The following is a 21,730-nucleotide window of genomic DNA, read 5'->3' on the forward strand; positions in this document are numbered from 1 at the left end:
AGAACTGATGATCACATATTTATCCTTTCAGATTGGTTTCAGAACCTTAGTCAGACCCTCTCTCCTCTCTTCATTGTGTGCAGCTAATGCAGAAATCTTCCCATGAATTGCCTCTATTATTTGTTTTTTTATCTCTGTGATGGTATATGTTCTTGCATCCTTTCATATTACTATAATTCTTATACCACTCTCTTGGCAACTTTTCGATTTTTTCAAGTGCCAAAATAATACAGCGTGATATCACGATAAGAACTCTTATTATTTTATTAATTCAAAATAAATTTTGAGCCCACCACTATTAGTCTGTCAGGTTAATGTTCAATAATAAAGTGTTAGACAATCAATTACACATGGAAAGGAAAAATCATTGTTCTTGGAAACTGCAGATACGTTGCAAACTTAATTTTTGTCACGAAATAAGGAAATGCCCGATAATACATTTTTCCTGAAATAATAGTAACACATTTGATTGCGACGTTTCTTTTAAAAACAGCAACACAGGTTACAAAGACTGTAGTGTGACTGACAATGTCTTGATCATAATAATTAGACAGTAATGAAGTTGTCAAATGTATTACTGTATTTTGAACCACTGCCCTACTGTCCTCCCCTTATCTGGAAAATCGATTCGCTTCACATTTCGAGAGAGAATGCCCCAGGCTTGTCGTTTACCGGAGATTTAATGGAATCATAGAACTGAGAAGGCAACGTTCGCGGTGATATGATGTGGAACTTGTTTCACGTACTTACAGAGAAAATATGGGTTACTGGGATTATGCAAATCATCAGTAACTATAAGTGAAGTATGCGTAGTTTAACCAGTTACTGAGGCTGATTAACAGCTCTCCTAGAGAGGCTGGCCCAAGAGATAGATTTATTTTGTGGCTAAAGAACCAATTGGTTACCTACCAACGGGACCTGTATTGTGGAATCGATACATTATAACGAAAATAATTTCTATCACCAGAAATAAATTCCTCTAATTCTTCATTGGCCGGTTGGAGACTCGAACGCGGGCCCAGCAGACAGCTAGCCGAGAACGGTACTGACCAGCCCAACGAGGAACTATCAATATGCATAACAGCATGACTTAACACTTGGCATATCAATGTGCATAACAGCGCTGACTTAAACACTTGGCATAGACAGATAAATAGCCTTGCATGTGTGTGTTGGGCGGTGTGCGAATACGCACATTAGATTTTAAAATCTTTATTTATAGATTTTTCATCAGAGTCAATAAGAGTGCTTGCTTTGGGCTGTCTCATTGTGTGGGTTTGTGTCAGATAAAAAAACGATGAAACCGCTCTATTCTGTTGTAGATTCTGAACAACTCCAAAGAAAATGCAACTAAGGTAAATCTTAAATGCATTTCGATGTTCTGAATTATTTATTGGACTCATTATTAAAGAAGTATATTGTTTATAATGTATCAAGATTAGCATTATTTATAAATTCAAAATAGATAAATATGCATTAATGTACTCAGATTGCGTTTAAAATCCAGAATATATGTATGCTTGAGTGGTATCGATGAGAGAGAGAGAGAGAGAGAGAGAGAGAGAGAGAGAGAGAGAGAGAGAGAGCAGTTGTTCTTAAGAGAAAGCGACCTGACTTACAATTATCTCATCAACCCTCGATAAAATGAGACTGATTCATCTCTCCCTTTGCACCTTTGCATCACTTACAACGCATCTCGGAGGGAGGGGCAGCGTCCCCTTTGTGCAAAGAAGTGATAATTTCCCATGGCTACAAGCAGATGCCCTTTGATCACTCTGCCTCATAATTGGTAATCATTCTCCCCTGCATTTCGTGTGCATCAGATCAATTAGCCCGGGAGAGAGACCGAATCACTCAGCAGTTAAATGGGGAAGGGGTTTCACCTGCGGGCTCGGCACGGATATGCTCGTTGGGAATCGGCCAGTAGCGTAACCTTATTACATTTATAAAAAGAGGCCGAGAATGTTCGACTTTAACAAGAAGTATTTTCTGTGGAGAGGAAAAACTGTCGTTTGAAAATAACAAGTTTTGCCAAGTGGTGACCCTAAAGTCATCTAGAAATTAAGTTTTTTCAGCTCGATTACTTTCATGTAAAATAACTATATTGTGTGTGTGTGTGAGTCTGAGAGAGAGAGAGAGAGAGAGAGAGAGAGAGAGAGAGAGAGAGAGAGAGAGAGAGAGAGAGAGAGCTCAATTCCACTGCGAAATAAAAAAAAGAAAAGGTTTAGAAATGACACTGACAAGGTATCGATATCCTGTAGATAGGTATGTACTGGAAAAGACGGATTCATTCATTGCATTATCAAACATGCGTCTCAACTAGGAGATATAAATATGCAGCCATAGGAAAGTTGAAAGAATAGTTAGATAGATAGGGACAGCAAGAGAGATTATAAATGGAGCTATTATTCTCTGAAGTCAATTCCTAATTTCGTCCTGCACTCATTTGCTGTTTAAATCATTCATGTTAAATTACGTTTCGTCTGTGGATAGAAAAAAAATGTATTGTTTAAAAGCGAAGATTTGTATAAAAGAAAGAAGAAGACTGGTTAATACCTTTATTCGGGCATTCCGTCATTAAGGGCAGGAAGATCTATCATGAGCTAAACAGATATAGTGCAATTCCGAAGCAAAATATTGTGTTACAGCACATTAAAAGATATGGTAACGTACTGAGAGCGCTCCCTCAAAAAGGAATTAGTCGACTGCAAAATATTACTATAAATAAACAATGAAAGAGAATTACAACAAACGCATTATACACATTACTTTATACAAGAAATTGGAAGAAATTTATTTTAAATCACATCAGACTACGACTAACCTTCTTTGACTAGGCGCCCTGTATAAAAAGATTTCGAGGTAAAACCTGGATTAAACATAACAATCCTAACTTATGCAAAACAAATAATTTTAAAAAGCATATATATACATTTTGTTCAGCCATTCCTCCCTGTCATAAACAAATTATCTTCATCCCTTTACACTCCAGTTTGCTGGTTATTAAAGTCAAGCATGTTGCATACAAATAATATAATTCCCAGAAATACATTGAGGAAATGCTTAGTCATTAACTCCACCCGAGACCAATTTAAAGGGCGGCAATGTCCTCATATTATTCCTGAAAGGTCCTCGGGCTTGTAGTGAGGAATTTTCCTGACACTGGCTTCCATTGTCTATCTGTCTATCGATCTGGCTGCACCAACACGAGTAACATAGTTTTTTTAGGTAGTGAAGAGATAGTTCGTAGTAACTTAGTTTTACCATTATTTGTAGCTCATCTTTCGCCTCATTCCGTAATTTCATAATGTACACAAACCCAGGGGGGAAGCAGAAACACTCCCTAAAACTATCCTGCCACTTCCTTATACTATTGCTATACCATATCCCCCTCGTCAAGTGGGAAATTTCTGAATTATTGAAAATCAATTGATACAGAGCTGTACATTCCTTAAAAAATATTTGCTGTATATACATGCATATAGTACACACACACACACACACACACATATATGTATATATATTTTCATGATATTGCCTTGTAATACGTATATCCTCCTATAATTTTGACATATTTACTTTTTTCATGTGTTATGTTTAATGATAATGATCGTTGAAGTGTCATATTTAGTTTGGCACCAGATCTCAAAGAACTAATTGAATAACTTAATAGCGTAATTTAGAATTGGTAATATAATTTTAATAGTAACGTAGAACGAATAATATCTTTCTTGGTAAAAGCATAGTATATGAACACGTGTGCGTGTCCAGCAAGCACTTGTATCATTTCAGTTGTCATCAGTTGAGATAAGGGAAAGCGCTTTGTTTTGGGTAGTGACGGGTTTGAAAGCAAATGCCGATTCGTCCCATACGAATCCAAGACGAGTGATTTCACGTTGTTACATGTATTGTTCGAGTCGTACGCCACTTTGAGAGAAAGAATACGTGTGTGGATCCAATTATGCCATGTTTTGTAGTGCGTTCAAAGCGTTTTGCTGGGATGACGTCATTTTCCTTCTGAAGCTTCTCCATTGTATCTGCTTTTAAAATGCTTTAATGACATCACCTCCTGCTTCTAAGACTTTTTATCTCGTACCCAAAATGCCTAAATGACATCATGTACTTGTTCACGTGTTACTGGAATCCTAAAATTTGTTTCATTCTGATTTCTGAGGCCAGTCGATTTGGATTCCCTCTCTCTCTCGTTCTTAGAAAGGAATTTACTTTTAACGTAGTGTTTTGTAGTCACGTAATAGCATTAACTTTTTGAGATCTGAATTTAACAAAGTTTTTAGTTTGTAACGGCGCCTGGTAAAAAGTGTGTATTGTGGTAACGCAGCTGCAGCAAGTGATTTACAGAGGTTTTCACAAGTTTGTGTAAGGTAACGTGAATTTTACTTATTAATACCATGGTATGATAAGTTAGGAAATTTTGAACAAGTGAAATCATTATTGATAAATCTTATGTGTATTTTTTGTGTGTTTTTCTATTTACAATCTCTTTATATTTTCACATTTTTTTATGTTTGTGATGTAACATTTATTTACAAAGCATTTTAAATATTTCTTGGTAATTTAACAATGCATACATAATTTAACATTGCATACTTGATTTATATTTTAATGGAATTCTTTCAAATGTGAGATAGTGTGATAGTTTAAATTTTCCTTGATTAATTTAAATTCCTGATAAAGTTTTTGTGAGTTAGTTTTGTTTCATAATTTAATTCAAGAATTAATTGAGTGTTGTGTTATTTTCAAGTAATAAGAAATTTTTCAGATTGTGAATTCTAATTATTAACTTTGAATTTGAAAATAAATGTTTGTATTTAACATTTTTAGAAAAAGTGTTTCATTCATTGATCATCAGTGAATAGGATTGATTGTGTGTGCATAAGGCAAAGTGATAAACAGGTTTTGTTCTTTTAGTTTTGCTAAAGTGAATTAAGACCAGGGAAACAGTTAGAGTTTTGATGGAGTAAGTTGCCCTTCTATAGAATATTTCTAGTTTAATTCTTGATACCTCACACATATTCTGATAGACTTAGTTTGGTTTTTTTTTCTAGTAGTTGATAAATAAGTTTTCTTAAGGGATCACTGTTACCTTTAGAGTACTCAGTCGTAATAATTAATGTTATGAGAGTTCAGGTATCTGGCCGAAGTGAGGTATATTTTTGAATCCTGAGATTAGTTGTGTAATAACCAGGTACTTGATACGCATCATGACATTATATTGTTTGGTGCCCAGAGACCCGTGGAACAAAACAAAATATCACTCTGGTTTATGGTTTATACTGGTGGTGTTAGGGATATATTTTGATAGGAGAGTGACCACATAGTTATTTTTTGCTTGTATTGTGAATTATTTAGTTGAGTAACTTAGAAAATGGCTCTGTTCAATGTTCAGAGTTTTTAGCAGCTCCTTCCATTCAGAAGAGTTATCTGAATCCAACCTGACTAAGGCACAGTGGATTGCTTTAGCAGTGGCATGTGGGAGTAATGTGTCTGAGTGGTATGATTAGCACAAATCAAATATATTGCAATCCAACATTGATGGACTCTGTTAAAGTAGATGAAAGAGTTAGGAGGCACAGGAGGTATTTGAATATGCAGCTGAGGCAGAATTTACAGATAAACATGAGCAAAGAAGAAAAGTGATGCAGAGAAGCAGAACTTGGGTATGCTATAGAAACGCAGAAAATTTGATTAAGCTGAGGATACAGGCTGAAGAGAGAAAGGCAGGCAGGCAGAAAGAGAGAAGAAAAAGAGAGAAAGAGAAAGAAAGGAAAGAAGAAGAAAAAGCAGCAGAAGAAAGAAGAAAGAGCAAGAGAAGAGAAGAAAGAGCAAAGAGGAAGCAGAAAGAGCAAGAGAGGAAGAAGAGCAGAAACAAGAGATTATGAAGAGAGATGAAATTGATAGAAGCCCACTCCAAGTTACCTGTAACACCGTCTAACCTACTCAGGTGATTCAGATGTGTTGATGTAGTAAGGAGTGCAGAGAAGTTAATTCAAAGTTTACAGAAGAAGCTCCAGATGGTTTTTGATCACTTTTGAAAAAAGTGGCTTCAGGTATGGGATGGCCAGAGGATAAATGGTCGATCTTGTTACAGAGCGTTCTCATTGGTAAAGGAAGAAGTGCCTATTTAGCCTTATCAGCTGATCAGTGTAAAAAGTACAAGGTACTCAAACACAATGTGCTACAAGTTTACCAGATGACCCCTGAATACTATAATGAAGATTCAGATCTTTGAAAGGATGACAAGATAACTCTTGGATTATGCTTACAAAGTAAGAAGATGTTTTAAATGATGGTTGGAGAGACTGCTAAGTTAAATCCCAGCTTGGAGTTAGTAGTCCTAGAACAATATCTTAGAGGAATTCCTGGTACATAAGAGCCTATTTAAGAGAGAGGTTAGAAACTTGACAAAGCTGCTACATTGAAAGCTTTAATATAATTTCTGGCAAAGAAATTATATTATAAATCTCAGAGACAACAACGCACAGGTTTCAGGTCTCATCCAAATTTCAGGAACATTACAACTGGAAATCCTTCTAGTGGCTATGCCAATACAAAGCCAGGTAACACCCCTCAACAATTGAATGTTAAATCCTCATCATCCAGTCTGTTCTCAAGACAGATACAGAAGACTAATGTTGTCTGCTACAAGTGTGGAAGAGTAGGACACTGCAGTCGAGACTGTTATCAGACACAACAGCAGATGAATGATTGGTCAAGTGGTTAAGGTAATAAGTCGAAACAAACCTGAGAGCAGTGTGGGACAGGTGAAACTATAAACAAGCAGAGTGTTTAGCAACCAGTGGAAATGTAACTTCAAGCAGTGAGTGGCTGAGCAGCGGAGGCTTTAAGCCATATATCTATGAAGGTACGCTGACAACTCAAGGAGGGAGTGTGCAGGTAGATTGATTGATTTGTTTATTATATCTGGTGTCATAACATCTAGGTTATTGACGCCAGAAACAGAACTAAATATAAAATTAAATTTAAAATAATTTTCATATAAAAATATCCCCAAAAGTTATGTAAAAAAAAAAAATTCCATATAAAAGTATCTAAAGGTACATGCATATAAATATTTGAATAAAAGAAATACGTTTAAATAAATTTCATATAAAAGTATCTAAATGATACGTGTAAATAAACTATTCATATATATTCTATACACAAGCTAAATTTTCTTCCAGAAGGCCGCCTCCAACATAAAAAGTATACAATTGCTGAGTGTTACAATCCTTTTAAGGATTGTAGCAAAATAAATTATCAACTTCATCTCGTCCCAAGACCCAGGAACCTTTGTCTCAAATTCTAAGTGTGGACATTCAACCAACAAATGTCCTCAGGGTGTACAGTCTTCTGGTGGAGGATTCTCACGGGACATCAGAACCCATGCATTGAGCCTTGTATGTCCAATCCTCAAACTGCATAGCATTGTCTCCTGTCTCTTTGGCATATGGGATATGACCAGGAGACACAAATGATAACTCTGCCATTTTTCTATTTGTTAGTATTCTCCCACTGGGAGGACTGCCAACACATTGTTTGATACTACTACAGAGTATACATCATTATGGTAGTGGGCATCTTGTGGGTCTGGAGTTGACAGCTGATTTCTGATTTGGTCTCCAACTTTTTCGTTCCCATCCAACATAGGAAGGCACCCAACAGAACTTAACTTCTTTCTCTCTTCTTTTCAATAAAAACAACCATTCTAATACTTCCTAAAATCAGGGGTTTATGCTTGATTAAAAGATTCCAGTACCTGAAGTACACTTTTGAATCACTATATATAATAAAATTGTTTCATTATGAATTAAAATCTCCTTTAAAGCTTTTAAAATTGCATTTATCTCGGCAGTAAATTGAGGCAACGGATGATAGCCTTCCTCCTCTCTATATCGGGAAGGCTACGCAAGCCAACACCGGCATCAGACTTTGAGCCATCAGGTACCAGTCAGGTATTACGTGATACAGGAGTAACCATGGTGTGGTAGTTCCGTGGTGCTCAGCCACAGTTGGAGAAAGAATCTCACCGGAAATTCAGTTATTTTGGAAAGATTATAGGAGAAAGGTAACTCCTATACCTTGCATTTGTCCTGTGAATTGGTGACAGGAAAGTGTTGATTTTGCTGTAAAGGACTCACTAGCTGTTGAAGGTGTACTGTTTTACTAGGTGTGAAGTTGGTGGTGTGCCATTTGTTCCTTGTCCTATAGTGACAGACAAACACGTTAGAGTTGATCCTCACATTAGATTAGAGAAAAGAAACCCCCACCTGTTTTCCAAGTTGTGTAACTACCAGGAAGTATGAAGAAACTATGTCTGCAGAAGTGAATGCGAGGATTTACCTGCACCAGAAGAATCCCGTGACGGATCTTTAAAGATTAGAAGAGCTGTTCCAGGAAAGTGAAGTTTCCCCTAGTGTTAGTAATGAAGAGATTTCCCAAGAAGAAGAGGATCCTGTTGTTATTAAAGAGACTCCAAGTAGTCAAAGTGTTCCTGAAGATAGTAGTGAAACTACAGAGGCAGAGTTAGCAGATATGGACAGTTTGTATGAAGTTGGTCAAGTGACAAAGAAGCTAATGAAACTGCAGAAGAGGGATACAACGTTGGCTGATCATTCTTCCAGAGTTGTTGATCAAGAAGAGATGCAACAAACCTCTACCTGTTATTATCTAAAGGAAGGATTGCTAATGAGAAGCAGCCGACCTGTAGATACACCAGGAAATGCAGGGGTGAATATCATCAAATTTTGATTCATATCCATTGAGAAACAAGTTGTAGCAGTAGCACACGAGTCTGGACATATAGGAATCAGGAAGACTGTTGAGAAGATTATGAAGTATTTTTTTCTGGCCAGGACTTCACAAGGACATTAGCAGATTTTGCAGTGTGTCACACATGCCAGATAGCTGGAAAACCGAATGAAACCATTCAGAAAGCCCCCCTACATCCCATAGAAGTTAGAGGAGAACCCTTTAGCAAGGTAATTATAGATGTGGTTGGGCCACTTCCCAAAACAAAGAAAGGAAATGAATATCTGTTAACATTAATGAGTCCAGTGACTAGGTATCCTGAGGCGATTCCTGTAAGAAGTATAAGTGCAAAGGTAATTGCTGAGAAGTTGGTGTTTTCTCCCAGAGTTTGGAATACCAGGGAATTATTACCAAAGTGATAGAGGAACGAACTTTACTTCAAAAATTATTCAGGATGCGATGAACTTGTTAGGGTAAAACAACAGTTATCAACTGCTTATCACCCAGAGACTCAAGGAGCCTTGGAAGTAACTAAGTATTGTAATGAATCAGGAAGAGAATGGGATGCTGGTTTACCTTTGATGTTGTTTGAAGTTAGGGAATGCTTATCAAGAAAGCATGGGATGTTCACCAAATGAAATGATTTTTGGTCGAGACATTAGAGGTCCATTGAAGATTCTTGCAGAGAATTGGGAAGAAAATCAGAGAAATCAAAGGAGAATATGTGTGAAGAACTTGAGGAAAGGTTAAGAGAAATTAGAAAAATTCTCTTTAGAAAATTTGAAAATAAGTCAAGAGAAAATGAAAAGAAAATATGATGCTAAGTCTAAGCTAGAAATTTTAGTATTGGACAGCAAGTTAGTGTTCTTACCAGTGAAAGATTTCCCCTTACCAATAGTAAGTTTCAAGGTCCTTATAGGATAACAGAGGATTAGTGATCGGACATGTGACTGAAACACCAGGAAGAAGAAACTTGACAGAGGGGAAGAGATACATGTGAATCTTTGACCTTACTTCTCAGGACTGAAACTGGAAACAGTGTAATAACACAGACAACTTCATCACCACAGAAGGAGACGATGATGGCTACGAATTGGGAGCTGAAAACAAGATGAACAATTCTTCAATTTTAGAAAATTTGGAAGATAAACTAAAACATCTGAGTGTTGAGCAAAGTAGTGAATTAAGTGAAGTGATTCAAAGTTTCCCTGAAATTTTTGCAGATGTACCTAGGCGTACCAATCTGACAAAGCATGAGATAAAGATCAGAGGAGATGGAAAACCTTTTAAACTGCCTATCACCTTTTCATCGAGTAGTTTTGAAAAAAAGAAGTTGAATATTTTTTGCAGCATGGATTAGCAGAACCCAGTCCAAGTCATTATAGTTCTCCTTGTGTGTTAGTGAAGAAACCAGATGGCTCATTTAGGATATTGTACTGATTATAGGAAACTAGATTCCATCAGTGTGGCTGACAATTATCCCTTGCCTCTTATTGATCAATTACTTGATAATGGGCCAAATGATTGTTTCAAGATAGACTTGTTTGGATGTTATCAAATTCATCAGATGAGAATGCTTTAAAGTTGCTGTCAGCTTTCATTACCCTTTTGGACTGTATCAATACTGTTTTGCCGTTTGGTCTGATGAAATACCTGCAACATTCCAGCGAGTGATGGATCAACTACTAGGATCAATAGAAGGTAAGTGTATACCTTGATGACATTGTGATTTATTCTGTATGGGAAGAACATCTGAAGATATTGAAAAGTGTTCAAAACTTGGGGAAGCAGGACTAACGATCAACACAAAAACTGAGTTTGGAAAGGCAACTGTGCAGTGTCTAGGAATTGAAGTTAGGAAAAATTGCTTCTCGCTCCTATTGATGCTAATGTAGAAAGGTATCAGTAAGGCTGCCTCCTGCTAAGGAAATAACATGGGCATGGCTGGATTTATAAATGATTCTGTCCAAATTTCTCAGCACATTAGTAGCTCCATGTGGCTGCCAGTCCTAAAAAGTTTGTTTGAACTCCGTCTTTCAAGAATCATTTGAGAAGGTTAAGCCATATGCTAAGACCAGTGCTTCAAACAGTTATAAAAGTTAGTGATACAAGTTGTGTTTATCTGACTAATGGAATGAGTTAATTCTCTGCACTTTAAGAAGAAATGACAACGAATCTTCCATCAGTATGTTTAATATATTCAAGTTGAAAGCACCAGAAAACTTACTCAACAATCGAAAAAACAATAGCATTAATCACAGCATTGAAAAAGTTTGAAGTGTATGTGAACCGACCTAGGAATGAAAATTTTAGTGTTGTCGGATCTGCTTAATCTCATTCATCAATAAATGAAAATAATAATATGGACGACCAGTTGATGTTGTACATAACCATATAATGTAAGTGTTTAACATATTTCAGGAAAGAATAATGTCATAACAGATTATTTATCCCGTTGAATCGTTGGAATCAAACCAGGATAAGTAATCTTCTGGGAAGAACTCATGATATTGCCTTATGTCGTATATCATCTATGAATTACATTGTATTTACTTTTTCATGTGTTATGTTTAATGATAATGATCGTTGAAGTGTCATATTTAACTGGCATCAGATCTCAAAAGAACTAATAATTGAATAACTTATGTATAATTTAGGAATTGGTAATATACTTTTAATAATGCGTGACGAATAATATCTTTCTTGTTGCAGCATAATGCCTGAACCGTATGCGTGTCCAGCAAACACTTGTATCCTTTCAGTTGTCATCAGTTGAGATACAGAGGAAAGCACTTTGTTTTGGGTAGTGATGACAGGTTTTGGCTCGTCTGGGTTCGTCCATACGGGCTCCAAGGCGAGTGACTTCGCGTTGTTACATGTGTTGTTAGTCCCGTCGCCCTTTGAAAAGAAATATGTCTTGATCAATTATGCCATGTTTTTGTAAGATTGCGTTCAAAAGCGTTTTGCTGGGATTACTTCATTTCCTTCTAGAAGCTTCTCATTGTATCTACTTTTAAAATGCTTTGTGACATCCGCCTCCCTGCTTCTAGAACTTTTGTATCTCGTACCCAAAATGCCTTAATGACATCATGTGCTTGTTTCACGTGTTATGGAATCCTAAGATTTGTTTTCATTCTGATTTCTGAGACCAGTCAGTTTGGTTGCTCTCTCTCTAGTTCTTAGAAAGAATTGCTTTTAACGTAGTGCTTTGTGGTCGTGTTAGCAATTAACTGAGATCTGGTTAGCAAGTTATTTGGTTTGTGTGGTGCCCTGGTAAAAAGTGTGTATTATTATTAGCAGCAGCTGCAGCAGAAGTGATTTACAAGAGAGTTTTCACAAGTTTGTGTAGGTAACGAGAATTTTACTTATTAATACCATGGTATGATAAGTTAGGAAATTTTGAACAAGTGAAATCATTGATAAATCTTATGTGTATTTTTTTGTGTGTTTTCTGTTACAATCTCTTTATATTTTCACATTTTTATCAATTTGTGTAACAGTGTTGTTTACAAACATTTTTAAATATTTCTTGGTAATTTAACAATGCATACGTAATTTAACATTGCATACTTGATTTCATTTATTAAGATTTTCTTTTAAATCTTGAATAATTTGTGATAGTTTAAATTTTCCTTGATTAATTTAAATTCCTGATAAAGTTTTTGTGAGTTAGTTTTGTTTCATAATTTAATTCAAGAATTAATTGAGTGTTGTGTTATTTTCAAGCAATAAGAAATTTTTCAGATTGTGAATTCTAATTATAAACTTTGAATTTGAAAATAAATTTTTGTATTTAACATTTTTAGAAAAACAGTGTTTCGTTCATTGATCATCAGATCAAGTTGATTGTGTGTGCATGAGCAAAGTGATAAACATGTTTTGTTCTTTTAGTTTTGCTAAAGTGAATTAAGACCAGGAAGCAGATAGAGTTTTTTGATGGAGTGATGCCCTTCTACTCTAGAATATTTCTAGTTTAATTTTTGATACATCACATATATTCTGATAGACTTAGTTTGATTTTTCAAGTAATAAATAAGTTTTTCTTAAGGGGTCACTGTTACCTTTAGAGTACTCAGTCGTAATAATTAATGTTATGAGAGTTCAGGTATCTGGCTGAAGTGAGGTATATTTTTGAATCTTGAGATTAGTTGTGTAATAACCAGGTACTTGATATCGTCATTGACAATATATATATGTATATATATATATATATATATATATATATATATATATATATATATATATATATATATATCTCTATATATATATATATATATATTTATATTGTAATGTTGGGGTAGTTTACAGAACGACGGACGCGCCTATAACTCATTAACAACGACTGTAAATGAAAAATTGCATAGAATAAATGTTGCTCAGCAGGCCAGATTCTACCCAAAAAGTAACTTACTTGACCAATTTGCTTGATTTTCCCGAACGACAATTTTTGAAGCAGAGCGTAATTTTTTCTAAGTACCAACTTGGCGTGAGCGGTGTCACGGGCCACCGATCTCCCATCCGTTCTTCAGATGGCGAAGTGCGTGATCCTCTCAACCCTTAGTTCCTAAGGCTGCCGCGCACAAGCGCCCCGGCGCCTGACGCGGGAAATTTAATTCCGTCCAATCATATCTCAGGCTGACCCAGGTCATGCCTTAGGGCTTACGGCTTAAATACTTCGAACCAATCATAATGCATTCTATCGATATGATTCATAGGCCTAGGCCAACACCAGAACCACGCTTTCTTTCTTTCTCGAACCACCGCGATGGAAAGTCACCATGATTTGTTTGTTTCCAAAGGTCAACGCCGAGCAATTTGCAAAGAAGCCCAGGACAGTAGGACCTACGAAGCCGATACTGTTACCTACAAGGTCGGACAGCAGCAACTTTGAATAAAGTAAGCACAGCATTTACCTGCCTTTTTACATTTGTTTTGTTGCTAGGTTAGGTAGGGTTTTGGAACTGACCTAGTGTGCAGTTTTGTAACCTGTGGCCTGAGTGAATACAGATTAAATGTGCATTGTGAAACATCACGAACTTACCAAGAATCATTAAAAATGGATAAGGCGCGCCCAGCACTGCTGCGCCACCCCAGCCACTGAGCAGATATGTACAGTGAATACAGATATTACCGCTTGCCAGAGCATACGAGCTTGCCAAGAATCATTAAATATGCAAATAAGGCGCACAGCGCCGTTGCGCCACCCCGACCTGAGAGCAGATATGTTAAAAAAATCACTGTTACAAAATTTATGCCCATTCTAATGTAGGTAGGGAGGTAGGGAATGGCCTAACCGATGTTTCTTATGTAGGCTACAGGTAGCGTAGGCTAGCTATTTCCATCCGCCCTAATGTAGGTAGGGTCAGCCTAAAACATGCAATGTCACGGGTCAGCCTTATGTACGTAGTTTAGCGGTCAGCACCACGTATGTGCCAGCGGATCAGCCTCACGGTAGTAGTCTAGCGGGACAGCGCTGTATGCAGACTAACGGTCAAAAACTGGTGAATTTTGTACGTTACAGCGGCAGAAGCGGGTACGTGCGGTTTAGCGGGTCAGCCTTCGTTTGTAACCTAACAGGACAACTTTGTATGCAGACAGCGGGTAAAAAACGTAATTTTGTATGTTGCGACCAGCAGAAACGGGTGCCTCTGTAGTAGTTTAGCGGGTCAGCCTTGCTTGTTTGTAGCCTAACAGGACCAGGCTTTTGTATGCTGAACTAGCGGGTCAGAAACTAGCGAAAAACTTTCACGATTTCGGCAACAGGAAGCCGAATTTTGCCTCTGTAGTCAGCGGGTTAGCCTTATGTTTGTTGCATAAGCGGGACAACTGTTTGTATGCAGACTAGCGGGTCAGCTGCGGGCACACATTACGGCCGCCACAAATCCTGTCTTTAGCTTCTCCCACCCAAACCCCGGTTCTAACAGGAGTCCCCGCCGTTTATTACTTTCTCTGTTGCTTTTCTTTAGGAAACACCACCAAAAACACGCTTTTCATTACCCATGAAACAAAATGGGAGCTGTTAAAGGGCGTGTTTTCTATAGTGATTTTTTGGCGCCAAAGGTGGGGTCCCACGGACTTTCACAGTCTCCATATATATATATATATATATATATATGCTCTTTCTGCTATATATATATATAAATGTGCGTGTACATGTGTGTATATATATATTTTGTGGATACAAGCCTCTGTATAACTATTTTCTTAACAATTGAAATTCCCATTTGACTAGGGGATAGGGTATGCAGTATAGGAGTGACAGGAGATTTTTAGGGAGTGTTTCTGCTTTCCCCTACTTAACGAGACGCCAGGGAAAACACCTGGAAGAGATAATGACTGTTCCCTCCTAGCTAAGCCCTAAACCTAATTAAACCCTTTTGTATTTCCAAATACTGGCGAAGATTTTCTCTAGTTAATCTGCAAAAAAACATGCTTGGGTCTTCCCCTAAAGCCATGTCTGCGGCACATTTTCCTGCCATGAAAAGGGCAAGAAGACAGAAGTTGTCTGTCAATCTGTTTGCGTCTGCCGAAGGCTCTGCCAGTTGGAACATTGAGCCCTTGACCCTCGCAGGCCCTCATTCCTTACACTTGGAGAGCTTTAACCTTTGAACCAGACGTCGTCATGAGATAGTTAAGATCTACCGCACCTGGAGAATCTTCTATACAAGCATCCCAAAGAAGCAAAGTACGGTACGTCCTGTGATTTGAGAGTTAGTTCTAGGCCAGTGTAACTTTTTCTCTTACTTGATATCTCTCTCTCACAATTCATAATTTAATTAAATCCTTTTTCCCTTTGACTTTGCAACAGTGTATTTATCAGTGCCAGCTTGTGTCCCTGTCTAGGAGTGCATAGAGTAACGCCATTCCCTTGATAAAAGTGATTAGAGTAATGCAATCCATTTTATTTGTGTATTAACTCGTTCTAAGAGAGATAGTATACTATTATTAGTCTCATCTGGAATTATTTCACTTCCAGGAGTGGGTTTCAGTGTCAATTGCCAAGTAGATGTTTATCCTGCATTTCCCTTATTTGCCTAATCCTAAACAACAAAGATATTGCGTCAGATGATAAAACATCAAACACAATAACACAATAACACACTGAGGGTCAAATCAAATGCGTATGAAATTAGCCCATGTCTCAATTCCTAAAATCATTCGAAAACAAATGATTAAGAACTTCAACATCTAAAATGAACAAGAGACAAAAAAATAAAATAAATATCATATATATACAAACATCAACCCATTTATCCCTCTAACTATATACAAATGTTCCATTACATAACTATATACAAATGTTCCATTACATCCCAACTTTCTTCAACTTCGAAATATGGGTCAATTTCGTCACACCCGTATTTACATCTTTAACTACAAATCTATTCCCTCTTTTGATCTCTACAATCTCAAAAGGTCCGTGGAATTTCGGACTTAATTTATAATTCAGATCATTCCGAACATTCACTTTAACAAACACTCTATCACCCATCGAAAAAGCTACTCCCCTCGATTTCGCGTTACTTTTCTCTACCATTGCGCGCGAACTAAGTTCAAGTTCTTTACTGATACGTGCAAATCTTTCTCTCGCTGTATTTATCAATGAAGTGACCGTAACATCACCCTGAACTCGCTCTGGTAACAAATCAAAAGGTCCTTTCAACTTGTACCCATACAAAGCTTCTGCTGGAGATATCTTAATTGTGTCATTCATCATAGTATTGATACTATATCGCACTTCATCCAACGATCTGTCCCAATGTGTATCGGAACCACCCACCGTCATGCGCAAAGCTTCGATTACTTTCCGATTCGCCCTCTCACATAACCCATTTGCTTCAGGTCTATACGGGATTATAGATACTTTCTTTATTCCCAGTAAATTAGCAAGACCGTCTAAAGTCTTATTAATAAACTCCCTACCATTGTCTGTGATCAGACATTCAGGAACACCATATCTACAAATTATCCCCTTAAAGAACGCTATAGCAACTTCCTCAGCTGATTTGTACTTCAGTGGGAAAATCTCGACAAAGCGAGTCAACTCATCAACAACTACTAATAAATGTCTATAACCATGAGCGGACTCTGCGAAGTTACCCAGAATATCCATATGCACTCTCTGAAACGGCCTATGTGGTAGGGATATGAACCCAAACGACACGACACTGTCGTCGCTGGCTTATTCGCATTGCAAATAGCGCACTTCTTCACAAAGGCTTCTACTGGGAAAACATATTTTTCCAAAAGAACTTAATTTCATCGAAAAATTATTATTATTATTATTATTATTATTATTATTATTATTACCATTATTATTATTATTGTTTTAATTGCTGTTTTTTTGTTATTTCTGGCTTTGTGGTAGGGTTCTTTTGACCGTAAAGATCCCTAATCCTATGGCTACTGCTCTTGACATATGCAAATTAGATCCCCAGTCGATCCCCACACAATACTGGTATCTCTGTTGATCCTCTCCTTGTATTTTCCTGTCCCTTCAGGCAAAATCCAACATCCCTTTTACTCTGGACAGTTTTGAAACTTACTGATAATAATCTGTAACTGTGTTTGACAACTAAAACAGTTCAGTGTTCCAACACTGTTTTGTAGAGTCTGATACTGATGTGTTTCCTAGTGTTTTCTTCTACACACAACTGAAGTTGGTTGGTACGTGAGAGAAAGTGTTTAGAAGACTTACTTGTGAAGAAGTTATCTTTTATACCATAATTGCGCCAAAACAGATGTTATTAGAGGGTTAAAAAAATGAAGTCTTTTAAAATAGTTTTTTTTTTTTTTTTTTTTTACAGAGCATTCAAGGTAGGCACACGGGAGAAAGTATTATGAAGACTTACTTGTGCACGAAGGATCCTTAATACCACAATTGTCCCAAAACATAAGTTATTAGAGGGTAAAAAAGGAAGTCTTTAAAATATAACTATTTTTTTTTTTGGAGCATTTAAGGTAAAATTCCTTTGTACTCCTTCGGCACCGATGAACAAGCTTGTGGCAAAGCATGCACTCCTTGTTATTCGGATTATAAAGTTAATGGTGTTTTTACCTTGATAAAGTACAGCTAATTAGACCGAGTTGCAAAAAGGGGGACTTGACTTGACACGCACTGGGGTGTTGTGTGGCATAAGGTAATTAGTATTACCTTCATATTAACGGTCATTAACGTCTGTTCAGTGTGAATAGGGCTGTTTTGCGATTTCCTACAAATTCTTCAATCTCTGTATTCAAACGCTCAAGAGGCTAAGGTTAACTAAAGTTAGCATATTTCTATTTTTCATCGTTTTTAATTTCATATTTCCTCGGAGACTGGAATAAAGAACGGTTTTTCTTGTACTTTGCTGACATAAGTGAACTCCTCTTTTACACGTGCGCGCGTGTCTTTACACGTCACAGTCACACACGCACACACGCACATACACATACACACGGGTATTCACAGATATTAAGGCACGAATGTCGTTTAATATCCAGTTCACTATACCTCGGGAACAAGTTACACCCAAATTATAATTGATAAGTGCTTCGTCACCGGTGGGATTTGAACCGCTGCCTGGTTTAGAACCAACAATGTACAGTAAATTTTTTCACTAAGGCATCGAGGGGTATAAGCTGATTAACCTCCCTCCCCGTGCGGGGAGCTCCATCAGGGCAGCTCACGTGGTGCACTGTAGGCATCACTTAGGTCCCTTTGCAGCGTCCCTTCGGCTCCTAGCTGCAACCTCTTTCACTGTACCTCCGTTCATATTCCCTTTCTTCCATCTGACTTTCCACCCTCTCCTGACAATTGTTTCATCGTGCAATTGCGAGGTTTTCCTCCTGTTACACCTTTCAAACCTTACTCTTAATTTCCCCTTTCAGCGCTGAATAACCTCATAGGTCCTAGCGCTTGGCCTTTGGCCTAAACTCTATATTCTGTTCTGTTCTATTCTATAAGCTGATAACGACTGTGATGTAGTGTACATATTCAGGTTTTGTACTTAGAATCGATGCCAGCCCCTCTGTCACATACACCCTGACATTCTTTATATTGACTAGTGCCAAGCCACAAAATCGTTTAATACCCAGTTCGCTATACCTCGGCAATAAGTTACACCCAAGGGGAGTGATAATCGATAAGCGCTTCGTCACCGGTGGGATTTGAACCCAGAGAGAGAGAGAGAGAATGTTCAGAGAGAGAGAGAGAGAGGGGGGTTTAGGGGGGCAACTTTGACCTACTGACAGAAGAACCAGTTTTATAAATATCTCCTTTCATGTGTTTAACCCTTTCCGAATTATAGAAGAATCTTAGAGATGAGAGAGAGAACAAAAGATCCGTTATGATAGTTTTTTCTTTGATACTTTCTGAAAACACTAAACACAGTGGTATTCCATCTTACAACGACAACGTTCAAGAAAAAATAGAAGACGTGACCAAAGCTGGGTTTTAGTGATCTTTATTATTATTATTATTATTATTATTATTATTATTATTATTATTATTATTATTATTATTATTATTATTATTATTCAGAAGATGAACCCTATTCACATAGAACAAGACCACAGGGCCACTGACTTAAAATTCAAGCTTCCAAAGGATATGGTATTCATTAGTAAAAGTTACAAGGTAGAGGGAAGTGCAGAAGAGATCACGTATTAAAAAGGAAAAAAATAATAGATTAATATATAAATAGATAAAAAAATGTAAATAAATACAAGGATAATTATACTGAGGATGTGAAAAAATACGTTTGTCTAGTTATTGTTGCTCTGCTGAATTTTGCCTTGCTTCTCTTCCAGAATTCAGAAACATTGTTTTTGTATTGCATATTGGTTATTATAGTAAAATAATGATAAGTAACAGTCATGTTTTGGAAGTAAATAAGGTAGGAAAACATGATTTTCAGAGGCTTCTGTTACCTAATGCGCCTTGTTATTGTGTAACTAAATTGATATAGCTAAACTGATACCTCTTTCTAATAAATGCTATTTCCTATGAGACCGGATGGAAAAGATATGTTTTGTAGACTAATGAGATCAGCTTATAATCTCCCATAGATATGGCTAGAATTACACTTCATTTTAAACCCTAGTAAAATATGTTTTTTTTTAACTGAACAATCATTATTTTCTTGCCTAATGATATAAATACATTTTTTTATAAGAGACTTAATGTTTTGTATGTTAATACTATTATTATAATGATGATGATGCTTATTATTATTATTATTATTATTATTATTATTATTATTATTATTATTATTATTATTATTATTATTATTATTATTATTATTATTGTGTCATAGCTGAACCTGAAATAACCCAGTATGAAATTGTGCCTCGTACATATTATTATTCCAGATTTTTGTTGTTGTCAATTTTTGCAACATCGATTGAAATAACTACCACCTGCGTTGGTGACAACCACAGCTTGACCGATTTTATAACAATTCTTGACTTTGTCTGGACAATAATCTTACCCTCTCATTCACTGAATAAGGCTAAAGAAGCTATATTTCTAATTCATAAATTATTCCTTGAGGATATTTGGTGAAATGCTTTTGGCAAGCGTTAGGGCAACCATTTTCCGAAAACAGTGAATGGGTATCTTTCTGTTTGCCTATCTTTAACCATATTTCAGTATACGTGAAATAATGGCAGATGATTAAGACCATTACTATTTCGTCAACACTCTAAAACCCTCACGTTTTCTTAATCACTTCGTGTTTATAATATCTTGCAATTTTTCAAAAAATAAACAATATTTGTAAAAACAAATCCTTCAGACCTGCCTGTGACAGCTGATAATCAGCTCAGTGGTCTTGTAAGACTATTTAATAATAATAATAAACTACGTTTACCATATGAAACGCGAGAGTTGTTTCCATCCTCTCTCTCTCTCTCTCTCTCTCTCTCTCTCTCTCTCTCTCAAAAGTAGGCTCTCAAACTGAGTCTCAATGTTCTCTCTCTCAAAACCCTTCTGAGCGGATGAATTAGCTAATAGTCAGTCGACCAATGAAATTCCTAATTCAGCTGAAGGATATTGATGATATTCTTAGGATAATCTTTCAAACTGGGAAAATCAAATACTAAACTAAGACAGTTTGATATTTTTAGGAAGTATTGCGCCCTCTCTCTCTCTCTCTCTCTCTCTCTCTCTCTCTCTCAAATTAAGAAGGTCTTCTCTTAAGCTAACTCTCTCTCAAAGAATAAAATTTTGTATCTTTTAATTAATCTTATCTCTCTCTCTCTCTCTCTCTCTCTCTCTCTCTCTCTCTCTCTCTCTCTCTCTCTCTCTCTCTCTCTCTCTCAAACAATCTCAAACAAAGATGACCCGGAAGGTATTACTTGAATCTTGAAGGAATCCCAACCTGCCTCTCTCTCTCTCTCTCTCTCTCTCTCTCTCTCTCTCTCTCTCTCTCTCTCTCTCTCTCTCCAAACAATAGCAATAAATAAACCGAAGGTAACTTGAATCTTGAAGAATCTCTCTCTCTCTCTCTCTCTCTCTCTCTCTCTCTCTCTCTCTCTCTCTCTCTCTCTCTCTCTCAAATGAGTGCGGCTAAACTAACCCGGAAGAGGTATCAAGGGAATGCTAATCTCCCCTAAGAAGCAAAAACATCAGAAAGAGCTCATGTTTCTTCGGGTGAGGTCGACATTTAATGCTCTTGGCCTGTAATTAGAACTGATATTTCTCGGGTAATTAATATCCAGTCTTGGGCTTTCGGACTTATACAGTTTTTAGCTTTGCGGTTCCCACTTTTGGTGTGTTTACTTTCATTTGATTAAATATTGCCAGACAGCAGATCATAAATAAATAGACATTCTTCCAGATGTTAGGATCATTCGTTCTTAGCTTGAAGAACTGACGTAAGGCAATTTTTCTTTAATTCTGAGAAATTAGGCTTCAAAGATTTCGATGATATTCAGACCTCCTAATTGGCTCATCTTTTGTGGAAATTTTGTTGGAAAA

This window comes from Macrobrachium rosenbergii, unplaced genomic scaffold (genome assembly GCF_040412425.1).
Source record: "Macrobrachium rosenbergii isolate ZJJX-2024 unplaced genomic scaffold, ASM4041242v1 13875, whole genome shotgun sequence".
Taxonomy (NCBI): domain Eukaryota; kingdom Metazoa; phylum Arthropoda; class Malacostraca; order Decapoda; family Palaemonidae; genus Macrobrachium; species Macrobrachium rosenbergii.